Source organism: Maniola jurtina, chromosome 16 (assembly GCF_905333055.1).
Source record: "Maniola jurtina chromosome 16, ilManJurt1.1, whole genome shotgun sequence".
Taxonomy (NCBI): domain Eukaryota; kingdom Metazoa; phylum Arthropoda; class Insecta; order Lepidoptera; family Nymphalidae; genus Maniola; species Maniola jurtina.
The window spans coordinates 2,859,871-2,876,417 of NC_060044.1; the positions used below are offsets into that span (position 1 = coordinate 2,859,871).

The 16,547-nt window shown below is 37.1% G+C and overlaps 1 protein-coding gene across 3 annotated transcripts in view; it reads right to left on the reverse strand.

Moving 5' to 3' along the window:
* Positions 1–852, reverse strand: part of LOC123873266 (UDP-glucosyltransferase 2) — a 55,518-nt gene extending 54,666 nt beyond the window's left edge. For 2 of the 3 annotated variants that reach the window (XM_045918053.1, XM_045918051.1), the window contains exon 1: positions 708–852. The gene's annotated coding sequence lies outside the window, so the exon portion shown is untranslated. Of the gene's footprint in view, positions 1–649 lie in introns of all 3 variants that reach the window. The other variant, XM_045918052.1, reaches the window with a different exon arrangement.
* Positions 853–16,547: the final 15,695 nt, after the last annotated feature.

Below are 16,547 nucleotides of genomic sequence, written 5' to 3' on the forward strand. Positions count from 1 at the left end.
AGGTATCGCTTCTCTCAAAATCTATCTAAGTTGTTAATCATATTCAGTCAGCATATTTCATAGATCCCTATTTACATTTTTTCTATCACTATGACTAATGTCAATTATATTTAACTAGCTGATGCCCGCGACTTCGTTCGCGTGGATGTAGTTTTTTAAAAATCCCGTGGGAACTCTTTGATTTTCCGGGATAAAAAGTAGTCTATGTGCTAATCCAGAGTATAACCTATCTCCATTCTAAATTTCAGCCCAATCCGTCCAGTAGTTTTTGCGTGAAGGAGTAACAAACATACACATACACACACACACACACACACACACACACACACACACACACACACACACACACACACACACACACACATACAAACTTTCGCCTTTATAATATTAGTGTGATTGTAAGTTACTATTTAAAGTATTTTCGTTATAATTTTTGTGTTTTATAAAATAAATTAGTTGAGTACCTACTTAATTTCCTCGTTTCCTAAAAACTTCGTAAAATAATTATTTTATAGTTTGCCTATGTTATTTGTTACTTTTTTTTAGTACCTAGGTACCGAAATTGATTTCATTAAAATTTAATTTTTTGTAAGTACCTATGTATCTAGGCACAGCTGAGGTATATTAGGTATTTAATATTCATAATTACCAGTCAAGTATTAAAACCTTTTTAGAAAAAAACATCCACAAATATAAACTAAACTCACTTGAATCCACAGCACGTTCATTCAAAAATAAAAAATAAATTCAAGAAAAAATCCGTTCGATATTCGAATCGATTGCGCGTGCGTTTTTCGCGCGGTACCGACACTGACAGGCTTTAGGTAGTACCTCTCACCACTAAAGCCTAGCCATTACCACGTGTGGCATTGTTGTGTTGACAATTTTCATGCTAATTATGAACTTTTTGCAGGATCATACATTACAGTCATGCTCGATCATTCCAGTGCTTATTTGAGTAACTGGTTACGATTAAGTAAAAACCGGTCAAGTGCGAGTCAGACTCGCGCGCCGAGGGTTCCGTACTCGGGTAATTTTCCGACATTTTGCACGATAAATCAAAAACTATCGTGCATAAAAATAAATGAAAATCTGTTTAGAATGTACAAGTAAAGCCCTTTCATATGATACCCCATTTGATATAGTTATCTTACTTTGAAAATTGAAACACATTTTAATTATTTTTTCTGTGATGTAACCACAAATTCACGGTTTTCAGATTTATTCCTTTACTTGTGCTATAAGACCTACATACCTGCCAAACACGATTCTAGGTCAACGGGAAGTACCCTATAGGTTTTCTTGACAGACACGACGGACGGACGGACGGACGCACGGACGGACATACAGACAGACAGACAACAAAGTGATCCTATAAGGGTTCCGTTTTTCCTTTTGAGGTACAGAACTATGTCTCTACCAAGTACAGCTATTTATTGGAGGTATAAATAAAAAGCTCGGAATCACTCAGCGGGCGATTCACAGTGCGAAGTTAACAACAAAGGATTTTCAGATACCCCATTGCACCTGAGTGAATACGGGTAACTATATAGGCCTAAATAAAATAATTATGTTTCTATTCCCCATAAATTTATAAAATAATATTTTTTATTCAATCAAACTTTTACAAACTATTTGACTCGTTCCAAAATGCCGCTATGTAGAATCACAAGTTTTCAAGAGACTCTTCTAAATTTAATTTTTTGAAAAAATTTGCTTTATTTATTAGGCAAATAATTTTAGATCAAAATCACATGGCTAAAAAGATTATCTCTTGAAGTAGCACACAATATGCTAAAGAACGGGTAAGTAGGCAACGCGCCTTAAAAAACCAAACAAAATGGCATCAAAAACGAAAATCCTAATGTTAATTTAACAAGTACTTATGAATAATAGTACCTAAGTCCCTATGTAGAGCAAGGCAAATGCTCTACAATTACAAGACAATTACATTATGCATTACACAGACCGTAAGCATTCTTACAATCTTTACAGTACCTATTCACCGCATACCTACTTAATTTCCAGAAAAATGCATCCACCTTCCTTGAGTGAGGTGAATGCAATTTTTCCATTTTGATGGATCCTTCGACGATGAATATACAAAGAGATGAGTTATTAGGTGCGTAAAAAACTGGTGGTAACTTCCCCCGCGCCCACATATCCTTCAATCTTTATTATGAGCAGGCGAAGAAGCTGCATCAAACATTGCTACAATCTTATTGTGGTGATTGGCTGAATTAATATCTTTGGTGCAACAATGCGTTTTAGCCAATAGCGGTAGAGTGTTGCGTTCGGTCGGCCAATCAGAGCCTAATTGCGATCGTTACACTAATTACGGCGGTAGGCCCAAATAATTCCTATAAAAATGACAGTCTACTATAAGTCTACTATCTAGTATCTAGTCCCGAAAGAGACAAGGTAAATAGGTATTTTTAATTTTAATCTGAAGCCACGGAAAATACCTATTATATTTAGCCTAAGAAGAACCTAAGTAGGTATAGTATTTTGTCATAATAGACTCTAGAAAGATTTTAAATACGAGGAAAATGAAAAGTGGGTCGCGAGAATAACAATGACCTTAAGCAAATTATTAAAATGATGATAGTAGATGAGTAATAGGTGCAGTACAGTAGATAGGTTAGTAGTAGGTACCTATAGTATGCGATAGGTTGAGATGGCAATCGGGGTACGAGGCGGGGGGATGCTCCGCACTTCCGCATGTCAGTTGCCCTATCCCACACCGAGTATACGGGTGCTATACGTGTGGGGCCGTCCCCATCCGGATCGCCATCTCGACCTGTCGCGTACCATACTAAGTATAGCGTTTAAACTATCTTGAGATCGTGGGTGATATTCATATTACCTAGCAGATGATATAATTATGTATTATGTATAACTGACTACAACCTGTGCTACTCACTCGCCTGTCGGAGTATGCCCGAATTACTTCAGATCCGTCGGGGAATCTGGAAGAACCATTGAAAGATAATCTGGAGCCACCTCCCCCAACCTCAGCCTTCTTCATAGCGTAGTCTGCTGAGCACCGCGTATCAGTATTCCAACTTCATACAAACGGACGAAACGCGAGCTATACCTACGCACCTCGATGTCGGCAGGCGCTCGACACGCAGACAGTCGCGACTGTGCCGCAGTGACGAACGGGCGGTGTTTTGTTTTTCTAACAATAACCGCGCGAATTTTTCGTTGTATGTGAAACCCGATCAAAGAAGCCACAATTTCAGCTCAGAATGTTGGTATTTAAGGTACCGGAACTACAATAAGATTAATTTGCAAATTTTTTGATTGTACCCAGCGATGATTTTGTAGAATATATAGAAAAAATGGAGAAAATATTCCAAACTTCATTTAAAACCAAATATATAAATTATAAAGTAGCTATAGGTATCTATAACCAATTAAAAGATATCCATTTTTCTCCATCTTGTCCATGTTTCCCAAAACAATTTTTAATTAAAAGCTTTATACTAGAATGCGGATTTTTTAAACTTTAAAATTTAATAATTCGTAACGTTCGTTTAATTTCCTACGTCTCAGTCGAGGCGCAAATATTTTTCGGTCTCAAATGTATAAGACCGATTTGTTATTCAATCATAAACATGGTTTTTTAATTAAATCTACCAATCAAAAAACAACACGCATTTTTATTGAACATTTCCTATGCAATTCACAAAGTATTTTATTTGTTTATATAAAAAAAGTATATTTACAATCACAAAACTAGATGGAATCACAAAGTAGGCAAGTGTAATTAAACTGCTGGAGGCGGGCAGCCCTACCGCATGTTTACGTACCGCGCAACTGTAGGTATCTATTTCAAAAATACGGCCGAGTTAAAATACTGTATAGATAAATGTTGGCGCTATCTCAGATCGCGCCAACAGATACCTACATTTTGTGATCTCAGGATTTTAATTTTATTATTATTAATAGTAGTGAAATAAAACATAACTTACTCATAATTAATGCTGTATTTCTTATACTTTACCACTTGTCTTTACAATTTGCCACTTTAACACTTCGACAATATTTCACTTCACACCTTCTCGATTGGAGTACAAAAATACACTGACTGAGCGGGCTGGCCCGACTCTCGAAGAAAACTCCAACTACTTCCGGACAATAATAATTGCCTTTGTCAATATACGTCTTGTCATGAAACGTATATTGACAAAGGTATAATGACATATTTAATAAGGTGTATTGACGTGGCTACACTTGTTTCATTACACAAAAGTTATATAAAAATAGTAATTTGGTCAGTGTTGCTGATAATAAACAGTATTTTAGCCAGTGTTGCTAACAGTCGGCCATCCAAATTGGGTCGTCGACCTCGAGCGACAAGCAACAAAACATGGCAGATTTACGTTATTCTATCACTAATAATTTCTGACTTTCTATAAATATAATTAATAATTTCAAATAAACAAATTCTATTTTAAGTATTTACGTAATCATGGACCATGGTTGTCCTCGAAATTAATATTGGACCAGGTTGTCCAATGTTAAATGCTAAGACCAACGTTGTTCGTATGCCACCAGGCCTCTAATTAATAATTTCAAATTAACAAATTATATTTTAACTATAAACATAGTCACAAACCATGGTGGTCCTTAAAATAAATATTGGACCAGGGTTGTCCCAGCATATTTTATTCTAGGACCAGGGTTGTCCCAGCATATTTTATTCTAGGACCAGGGCTGTCCCTTAAAGGGTGATTCAGAAATATTTTCGTTTCTGTTTTGTCTGTAGTCTGTCATACGCAGGTAACAGAGGGTGAGGAAAGGTCTACAGGTTTTCTTTTTTTTTTTTTTTTTACAAGGATCAGGATTTAAATATATATCTTTACTGGGCGTCTCAATAAAATATTTTAATTTAATGTTGGTAAAAACAATGTTCTAAGTGCAAATTCAATTGAGTCCACAAGCGGGGACTGGGAACAAAATGCCGGCTAAAAAAACCGGGTTGCATAAGAACTTCAAGAACGGGGAAACCGTCTACTATATGTCCATCTGTCTCAGCTAATATAAGACTATAATGCTTTTGGTCCCAAAAACTCTGAATTTGAATAAATCACAGTTCTGCCGATTATTAAAAGGCATTACACTTGGTCCTAAAAAAGCTGTTGCCGTACAGGATATAAATCCCGATAACCCTGTCAACTGACTCGAATTCTACAGTAAGAGCGTAATCGAGACGACGTTAATTTGCCACCGTCCAGGTTTAACCCTCACTGACTTTTTCTTATGAGGCTATCTGGAAAGCAAAATTTACGATCCGTTACTGCAAAGTTAATTTTGATGATTGAAATTTTAGGCTCCAGATTAAGCGAATTTAAAGTTAGTGATTGCCATTTAAAAATGGTTGTATTCCATTGATAAAAATCTAGTTCCTTCTCTTTCATTTGGTGTTACATTTATTAAATTTAACAAAACTTTAATCTTATTGTCATTTATTTCCAACACGAAAATATTTTTGAATGACCCTTTTATTTTCATTAAGGACCAGGGTTGTCCATTAACTTTGAACTATATGTATTCATTTAGGACCAGGGTTGTCCATAAACCTATAACCATATCCATTAGTTACTCAGCATTTTATATTATTGTGAACTATCTTTTGTATGCAATTACTATCCGATTCGAATGAAACGATTACGTTTTAATTGTTAATTCATCAACTGTTGTGATATTTATTTCAATTAGATGTTTAGCCAATTATGGGTCCCTTTCTGAGGATTCACTGGAAGACATTAAGGAGTGTTCATGTGGTCTATTGAAAATAGCTTCACTACTGTCCTGCGACATATGCAATCTATCATATATCCTAAATAACAATATGAGACTGTTCCGTTGAGGACTGTCCTACCATGACTGGTATACGATTGTAATGTGTAACACTTTGAACAGTTCTACTTTTGCTTCGTCAACTTTAATACAAACGCAGTGCTTTTACAACACACCAGCGTATAACCTGGCGCATGGTACTGTGCTAGAAGAAATGTGCCTAACGCATTGGTTTAGTAGTCTACGACAATCTTCGCATTATTAACTTTCTAATGACATTGATTTCAGGCTCATCGGTTGGATGGTTTCAAAGTCTGTAACGGGCATATATAGTAACACTTTTTTCTTGTGTTTAATATTATTGGGATAATGATGTACAAACAACAAAAGTTTGCAAGGCATACCAACACGCATCCACGTGTGAATGTGTGATATTACCAACGATATAACTGTAAATTCCTTAACACGCACATATAGGTGAAACTTATACGTAAAAGTATATAATACTCATCTCACGCATTCAGCATAAAAAGGGAGCTGCCCTCAACCAATATATTAACCTATTATAAGCGTCACTCAGAAAAGCTGGTACTATTTAAATACTATTGAATTATCGAAATGTCCTCCCACAACCTACGTAAACACAGGTTCAATGCGAAGAGTTTATTCAAGAGTTTTAATTTTAAAAAATAATTAATAATTAAATAAATAAATTAATAATTTAATTAGAGCGTGATTGCTATCACAACATCTAATTATCCAGTTTACAATACAAATACCGAAAATATGCGATATCGCTCCGAATCTCAGATGGAGACTAAACCAAAACCTTCAAAACACCCATGTTTATGAAAGTTCAATATTGTTGGCCTCCTAGTAATAGATTGTATGAGATCGAATAAGCCAAATATCGATTTTATCTAACTACCTTCATCAGATAAATTTATAATTTTATATTATTTTGACAATTCAAAATCATTACAAAAAACTAATTAACTACCGTTATATCGCACCTACTTAAGACGCGATTCCGTGAAATTACGACATAATTTTGTATCCCGTGATTTTGTGTCTCTTCTACATAAACAAGTCTCACAACTATGAAAAATCTAACGATGTTGCAAATATATTTGTTTTATTTGGACAAAACCTATCCATTAGTGAGGTCACACGACAATTAATGATATTGGTAAGTATCATACGAGCAGTATACCCAAATTTCTAAAATATAGGTTGAAAATTAAAGAGATTCTATATATTATTCTATATAATTTATTACTATTAGAAACTACTTATTTATTTCAATTGTAACAGAATATGTTATGGAAGAGCGGGGCCGCCCGCCACAAGTACTAGTTTAATACCAGTTACTTACTGGGACGGTCCCAATTTCTATGTTATATTTAAAATATATTTAAACTTGTTTTTTACTGAAATAAATATTTTTGTATTTTGTATTATATGTATTTATTTAATTAAACTTAATTATATTATGAAGGAAGATTAGTTATGTTTTGCCATAAAGTAAATTTTTATATTTGTCTGCAAGGGTGAACGGTGCAACTGTATAACGGTTATACAATGGTTCCACTTTAGTGACTGTCCAGCCAGAAATATTTCACAATTATTGTTAATGAGATTAGAGATCCTCATATCTCATACTAACAGAGAGAGAGGGGCTCTCCAGAAAAGTGATCTAGTTTGTATATATGTAGGTATGTGTATTAAAATGTACACAGTCTAACGTCATCTAATCTTGAATTAAATTATCTGTGTAACTTCTTTATTGTTCTAGTTCTAGTTTGTAAATCGAGAGCACTGTTACCTATGACACGGGTTTAGTTATTTATTTTATTTTTTTATTTATTTATTTAATTAAAGACTTAATTAAAAAGAACATTTTACACTAACTGTTGTAGACAAAGCACTAGATAAAAACTGAGACTGGTGTTTAAAGATTTGCAAATAGATCGTAGTCTGTGTTAGGGCTGACAAAAAAAAAGATTAAGTTAAGCCTACATTTACATTATTCAAAAATATATATTTTTTTTTAAATTCTAGTTATAGATAGTGCATCAGTGTTAAATAAAGCTTAGTTTGGTCATCAGAAGCTCAAACTAATTTTTAGGTGCAACATTAGAAACAATAGAGATTTTATTTATTTAATTCATTCATTTAATCATGTTAATTCATAACACCAATGGCTCATTTAGTTAATATTGTTAATAAAATGTAAAGCTCATCCATTTCAATAAAATTCATATGTATTGCAAAACTGCATAAGCAATTTATAAATATTATCGAAGAATACGGACACCCCTTTTTTTTTATCTTCTTACTTTTAGTTTATAATATGTTAAATAAGTTTAATATGTATAAGAATTGATTTTGTTTTTAGGTCTTTAGACCTATGTAATTATTCAAATAATAAAAAGTACAAAAGAAAGAAATATGTCTATAACTGTAACTGTTCGATTAACTAGTAACATATGGCACTTTTATTAGCTTTACTGAAAAGAACAGGGATCTCAATTCAAGTACGGAAGCTAACTCCCTTACTATTTATTAATTTGTTAACAGCTGTTCTATGGGGGTTTTTTTTTTTTTGAGACATTTTATCGATGCAACTACAAATAACAAAACATCAAAGACAATGTACAAGAGAGATTTGAACTCATAACCTCTAATCGTGGGCGTACCTGTTACACCACAAGTGCAAAGCGTGTTAGCCCGAATGACGATACCTTAAATCCATAGAGTGATTAATATTATCCTCATTGCTCCATTTATTAAGAATTCTTTCTAACTTAACCAACGCAACGCAACGTGATGCGCATTGACTAAACTGGTTTTGCTTACATATGTGGGCGTCCTTAGTAGTTGTAACTTCAATATTTACGTGTGCTATATGTATGCTTTTGTGTGTTACGCGACACTGGACAGGTGCTAATATAACTATTTTACTGTGTGTACCACAGTATTCTCAAATCTTTGTCAGTATATTAGTTACTACGGATTTTATTTAAATCGTAATATCTAATTATGCAACATTCGCTGCCAAAATCAATGAAAGCCTTGAACGAAATTTGATTTATTCTGACAGTCTTATGATGTTAATATAAAAAAACGATAAGTACGATTATTAATTGAAACTATCATAACCGTTATTTTTTTCTTTGACTGACCGGGTATAATACGATAGTGATTTTGTATGTATGCACTTTTCTTTATACTTAAGTTCTTTTAAGATTGATTAACGATATGACCGCTCCTATAACGTTTATTTATAAGTCATATTTTATTTTCATTTATTTACTGCTTGTTCCTTACTAATTTGTCAGTCATACTTTATGATTATTTACTAATTGTTATTCATACTTTATGATTTTCATAAATTATAACACTTAATAGAATTGAAATAATACTTGTAACATATCATAATTACCAATGTTATACTGTGGAACGCCCTGACGGGGCTTCATGTTGTAACATTATATATATACTTACTCGTAAAACATGAATGCAAGAGAAATAATAAAAAATAAGCTAGTAGCTTGAACCAGTACTGCTTGGTTCCGTGGCAACGTCACACTTGCCACACACTCACACAAAGTTCGTGACACATTTGTTTTTTTTTTTTTTTTTTTAAATTGGACTAAGGCTCTGTCAAGACCCTTGACCCGTCTGTTTGTGACCCTCGAGCTTATAGTTACAACTACGAGAGCTCTTCAGGCCCTGTTCGGACTGCATATTTATAGTTTTAACTGAGGACTGCGCTTTTAATGGTTTACTTCGGTTTGTGTCATAATTCATATGACAAATATTTATTAAAGCAATTTTACCCTAGTAGAATGTCTCCAGCGAATCCCCAAATTGGGAAAGGTTAGCTATCATCGGTTATCTTGGCATCCGATCGTAATTTTCGTCAGAAAGAAACGCAGTTAACAATTTAGCTTGCCATTCTCACCCACTAGGTGAGAATCTGAGCGTATCTTAGGTTTCAAGGCATCTAAAAGTTTCGTAAAAATATTTGAAAAGACTCATTTTTGCAATCGCCGGCTGCACGGGCACCGTCTGGCACGGCTGCCCAACTGCCAGCTGCGTGAGGTCCGGCTGGCGCAGCCGCCCGAGCAATGGCTGCGTGAGTGCCAGCCAGTGCGGCCACCCGAGCGCTGGCTGTGTGGGCGCCGGCTATCGCTGCTGCGCGAGCACCGGCTGCATGGGCGCCGGCTGGCACGGCTTGCCCCAACGTCGACTGCGTGGCCGGCGCGGCTGCGAGCGCCGGCTGTGTTGGCGCCGGCTGCAAGGGCGCCGGCTGGCGTGGCTGCGTGAGCGTCGGCTGCGTGAGCGCCGCCTGGCGCGGCTGCAAGCACCACCTGTGTGGGCACCGGCTGCACAGGCGCCGGCTGGCGCGCCTGCCCGAGCGTCGACTGCGTGAGCACCGGATGGCGCGGCTGCGAGCGCCGGCTGTGTGGACGCCGGCTACGAGCACCGGTTGTGTGGGCGCCGGCTGCCCGAGCGCCAGCTGCGTGAGCGCCGGCTGGCGCGGCTGCCCGAGCAACGGCTGCGTGAGCGCCGGCTGGCGCGGCCACCGAGATCCTGGAGCGTTTCGCCTCCTTCCGCGATGCCGCACCATCTCGGTGGACTGAGACGTAGACACCATCTTGTTCGGGAGGGTTCGCTGTAAGCCATACCAGATACGGGAGGCAATAAAAGTTCGAAAAAATATGAGGTTCTATGCATGTGGAACATATTAGTTTTATTCAATTATGAATTATAAACACAGATATTCATATTTTTCTAATCATTACGCGACTATATTCTCCTTGACTATCACCGTGAGGACGTACGAGTAAGTCACTCAGAGAAACTAATGAGAATTAATTTTAATGTTTATGCAATACCCACAAGAAGTCGATTATATCAAGGATTTGCCTTGATGATTCATCGATCTCCTGTTAGCATCGCCTTATCACTGCAGAAGAAGAAAAACTTGAAACAAAAACGAATTTTATTTGTCATGTGACTAGCATCAATTTCAATTTCACAAAATATGGGTATTTTAAAAATAAATGACAAGTTTACGGTTCTTATTTGTTGGTAACTAGTATCACAAAATAAAATAATCACAAAATGTGTGTTTCATTTTATTTTATTTTGATAAAAAGAAACTTTAACGTTTAAATGTTGTATATCTTAGTGGATTTTGCGTTAATTCTACCCACTTCTGAAATGTTGGCGCTATCTCAGATCGCGCCAACAGATACCTACATTTTGTGATCTCAGGATTTTAATTTTATTATTATTAATAGTAGTGAAATAAAACATAACTTACTCATAATTAATGCTGTATTTCTTATACTTTACCACTTGTCTTTACAATTTGCCACTTTAACACTTCGACAATATTTCACTTCACACCTTCTCGATTGGAGTACAAAAATACACTGACTGAGCGGGCTGGCCCGACTCTCGAAGAAAACTCCAACTACTTCCGGACAATAATAATTGCCTTTGTCAATATACGTCTTGTCATGAAACGTATATTGACAAAGGTATAATGACATATTTAATAAGGTGTATTGACGTGGCTACACTTGTTTCATTACACAAAAGTTATATAAAAATAGTAATTTGGTCAGTGTTGCTGATAATAAACAGTATTTTAGCCAGTGTTGCTAACATAATATTACCGTGGCACCGCGTTGCGTGCTGAGGGTTATGAATGAGGACTTCCAACGGGTCTGAAACTAGTCAGGCATACTCCGATAAACGAGTTGTAACCGGTCATACATTGGTACGTATTTATAGCTAGATACTACTACTACTATTATGTATTATGTGGTAATGATGAGTAACTAGTAATAGCCTAGTGGTTAGACATAGCCTCCTATTCAGCGGGTCCGGAGTACGATTCCGGGCACGCAACTCTACCGTTTCTAGTTAGGTAGGTATAAGTAGGTAGTAGATGTGCAATCGATGACGGTAAACATCGTGAGAAAACCTAGTATAGAAACCAAAGCTTAATTTGCTATAATCCGCCAAACCAAAGAAATCTGTATGGGGCAACATGCAGCATGCGACATGCATGTGTGATGCTGCGTAGTTGTGGTGCGTGTGGCTTGCTTGGTGGCTGGCTTTTCCTGCATGTTTATCAGTGGAAGGGCAGGCGATGGATATCGCATGCTGCATGTTGCACCATACAGATTTCTTTGGTTTGGCGGATTATAGCTAATTAAGCTTTTGGTTCCTTGTATCGTGAGAAAACTTATCCGACTGACAGTTCTCCAATTTCCATTCTTAATAGAGAGAGCCAGCGCGTGCAAGACCTACGTTATTTTATAAAAGCTGAAAGTTTCGCTGCGTGCCTTTCTTGGATCCTAGTCCAGAAATATAATAATGTTTTCACAGGTGTGTAGGTAGGTATATCTAATGTGTCCGAACTCCGAACTAATGCTCCGGCTACACGCTCCGTCTTGCCTGCGCAGTTAAAACTGCAACTAAGCAAGACCGAGAACTGCGCAGTCCAATCTTTAGCAGCTTTTGGAACTGCGCGGGATACCGTCTTGCCGTCCACACGCACGCACTAACTGCACAAACTGGCTAGTGCAGGTAAGACGGAGCGTGTAGCCGGAGCCTTACAAGGGGAAGTCGTCATGTTAAACGACGTCTTAGCTGGAAATACTTATATTTTGGTTCAATATTTATACTTTTCGAGTCATACGGAGCCGCTGTATTCAGGAGGCGAACGACCGTGGCGTAGTTCACACAAGAGACCTATGTCCATCAGTGGAGACGTCATCCGGTTGATAATGATGATGATGATGATTTATGTTTATAATATTATATTTTCAATGGACTTTATAAGTTTGTAGGACTGAGACTGTGTATTATTTAGACTAGACTTATTTATTGTACCTAGCAATATTGTAGTCAGTAATAAAATCCTTATCTAAGCAAAGTATTTTCCGTGCTTAAACCGTAATTATTTCAATAATTTTCAAGTGACAGTTGATAGATAAAGGACGATAAAGCTTTCCCTTTTAAGAGGGCTCTCTCCGTCACTCGCTTCATACAAACGTAGTTCCAATTTCATTTGAATACTAAGCAACCACAGTCCATGAAATGCAGACATATTCTAGAAACTAATACCTATGTCTGTGGTTCTCCAGATTTCTGTTAAAAGATTCGGTTTCAAAGTTACGCGGTCTTAAAAATTTACATACAAATCTTTGAGCCCCTGTAATTTTAAAACTACATATTTTTAGAAAAATCTAAAACACCACAGACACATATTAGTTTCTAGAATATGTCTGCAAAATTTCATGGACTTTGGTTGCTTAATATTCAAATGAAATTGGAACTACGATTGTATGAAGCGAGTGACGGAGAGAGCCCTGTTAGGGATTCCGTACCTACTTATAGAGTAAAACGGAGCCCAGCTATTATAATGCCACTCTACTGTCTGGTCTGTCTGTCCACGTGTCACGCTGACAAATCTGAAATTCTGGTAGGTATTTAGTATTTGGTATTGAACGTTGACCCAAAACCGAGTACTGAATTCGAAATTGAATTAAATTATTTTTCAGGAGGATATCTTGATATGTCATGAAAAACATTTTTGTTCTTACCCTAACTAAAAGAGTGAGATCCGACTCACACTTGATTTTTTAGTTGGGACGTCTTTGTGCCTGTTTGCCTACGGATAAGGCCTGCATCCATTCTAAGAAAAGACCCGTACTCAGTACTGAGCCGGAGATGGGTATGATGTGATGATGTGTAAAAAAATATCTATACTTTCGTGATCTACGTAATTTTTAACAGGAACCTAAAAAGTGTTTTAGTTTAGCTTAGTTTTAGTATAGTACTATATTTAAAACATTGCATAAGATGGCTCCGCGCAAACGGGCCATCGACCACAGCCACCGGTGGCTGTAGCGCGCCACGTCCTTTTTTACCCGACTGCGGCGGTTATGAGATTTTAGGAGTCTATGTATGTAGGTATGTATGTTTGTATCCAGATTCCGTGTGTTCCACCGTAGTGTCTAAACTACTGGGCCGATTTTGATGAATGAGGTGTCAATTGATTCGTTGTAATAGTCCGGGTGAAATAGGCTTTATTTTATACGAAAAAAAAAATGATCTAACGGATAATACATCGAAAAAAGTGGAGGTCTCCAAAATTTTTTTTTTGCCTTTGTACCGAGTGGAATGTCAAATGAAAGAAGATAATTTTGAGCTCATGTGTGTAAATGTACAATAACATTAAAATCATCGATGTATATGGATTAGCCTTTCCCGTACAATTCCGTCCGCAAAAATATTTTTGAATCTTACGTCATCGTCATTGACAAAGTCAAGAGACTTTTGCAAATTCTCTTGACTTTTTGAGCGCGTTTTTTATCTTCGAAGGGCCCATCCATATACATCGATAATTAAAATATACCTACCAAGCGACAGAAAAATAATTTAACTCTACTTAATATTACAGCGTTTATTAAGATGATCGCAGTCGGGTTTTAATTATCAACTTTATCTTGTTTATATTATTATATATTATACAATAGCGAGCGTAAGAGCAGACGGGATCGCCGCCCATGAACATTTGCAGCACCAGAGGTATCGCCGATGCGTTGCCAGCCTTTCAGGAATTTGTTTGGTTTAAACTAATATTGTTATTTGAATAACCCCATGTTGTAAACTAGTGGGTAACGCACAAACGAAGGTGTTCGGTGGCAGCCACGAGCGGCCGTTGGTTGGTGGCTGCCACAATTTGTAACTCTCCTGCTGTAAGTAGCGAGTGGCCGCCACCGCCCACCGGTGGCATGTCACGGACACAGGTTGAAATCTATAGAGAACACTTTGACTTTTCTTAGACTTTTCAGTTATAACGAGACAGATTTATGCCAACTATATAACGCTAGCTCGTTATAACAGTGACGCAACTCTGAGCAAAGTCAAAGTACGCTGTGTAGATCTCATCTCGAGTGGACGCCACTCGCTTAGCACGTGTGTGATCCCATACAATACGTTTTAAAAAACATATAAACAGCAGCTCGTCGCCAGCCACCAGTGGCTGTAGTCAGTGTCCCGTTTGCGCGAAGCCCTGTTAGAAAGGTGCATTCCGTTGATTATAACGATAGCAAAACTCCGACGGACGTACAGACACCGTGGCGTGTTATTTATTACGACTATTATTATAAACTTTCGCTAGACAATTTATAATCACCATCTAGGTACCTACTTAGCTGTGAGAGGTCATAGTACCTAGCTATAATATATTAGTCCTGCTTTGAGTAGACTAGTTGCGTAACACAGTTGCAATCATTGATGAGAGAGGTTACAATCAACATCGATTTTTAGTTTTTATCATTGAAAAGAATGGTAGACTTGTATGAAACACTGATATACCACCTGTACCAATTACCGTTTCACTGAGACGGCTCATGAGACAGGGCGCGAGTTGCAGGTTTCACTAGCTGTGCTTGTACGGGTGTCGGGTAGTTACTGTTTAGTCTTATGATTTGCGCAAAGCAAGCACCTATTGCAACTTCAGATTTACTACTTGTTTGCAAAAACTACTTGTAATTAATATTAAAAGTTATGGCTCTTGAAAAATTTTAGTGCAAATATTGAAGCAACTTCGTTAAATAGACCATAAAAAACTAAAAAATTGAAAACTTTATGTCACGCATCCTGCTTTACTTCATAATAATTTCAAATCCGATCAAATCTATTTAGTTTGTGTAAAAAGAAATGTTTTCTTTTGCCAAAAATAGGCGAAATCCAAACGTTGATTAGCAATTATCACTTTACCGTTTTTGACTAACAAATCTTGAATATCTAGCACAGTAGATTCACCAGGCTTCTCTCGTGGTCAGGTGCAGTTAGAGGGAAAGGGTGACACACACAAATAACGTAAATTCCATCATCTGTGGAAACGGCAGTATTTTACGTTCCACCCGCCAGTTATCGCTTTATTTGTAGCCGCGCCGCCACTGTAGACAATATTTTTTTAGTCGAATTAAGTACTTACCCACTGTACTTACCTTCTTAATTACTCATTTAGCATACCATACTTATTGACTTTTTACGTGTTTTCCCTACATAAGGACAAAAACATACTCTAAAATACATAAATGACATCACAATACCGTGTGTACATATAGTACACCGGCGTGAGAAAAATACACATAAAACTGCGCCTGCGCAACGACACAGAATAGATAGGTACATAGCGCTCGACTCTAATGTAGTTGGCGTCAGGTAAAAATAACTATACAAGTTATAACCTGAACGCTAGCAATAACGAAGACGATAACAAGATATTGCAAATAAAACATCTGACTGGCGCTGAAGGTCAACGAACGTTCCGTAAATAGGTCACTCGAAGTCAATGCCGCGTCGTAGGTGGGGAATTGACGCCAGTTTTGCACGCTCAGGTTTGAAAAATACTAAATCACTAAAACTCCAAGATAAGGCAAATGGTTATTGGCATTAGATTGTTTTAAGGTAGTATAATAATAACCCTAAATTTTGCTAGCGTTCTAGTTTGAACCCTGTATAATCCTGATTCTGTGCAGTAGGCGATATTCTGTGTGATGGTGCGACAGAAGGCCAGAGGGCGGTGTTTATTCCGCCGTGAATTAGTTCGTCAGTCATAAACTTCGTGATTACTCCCCGATTAAGAAAACGTATTCATCGTAACCGTGCTTAATCGATAGTAAATTCTGCCCCTT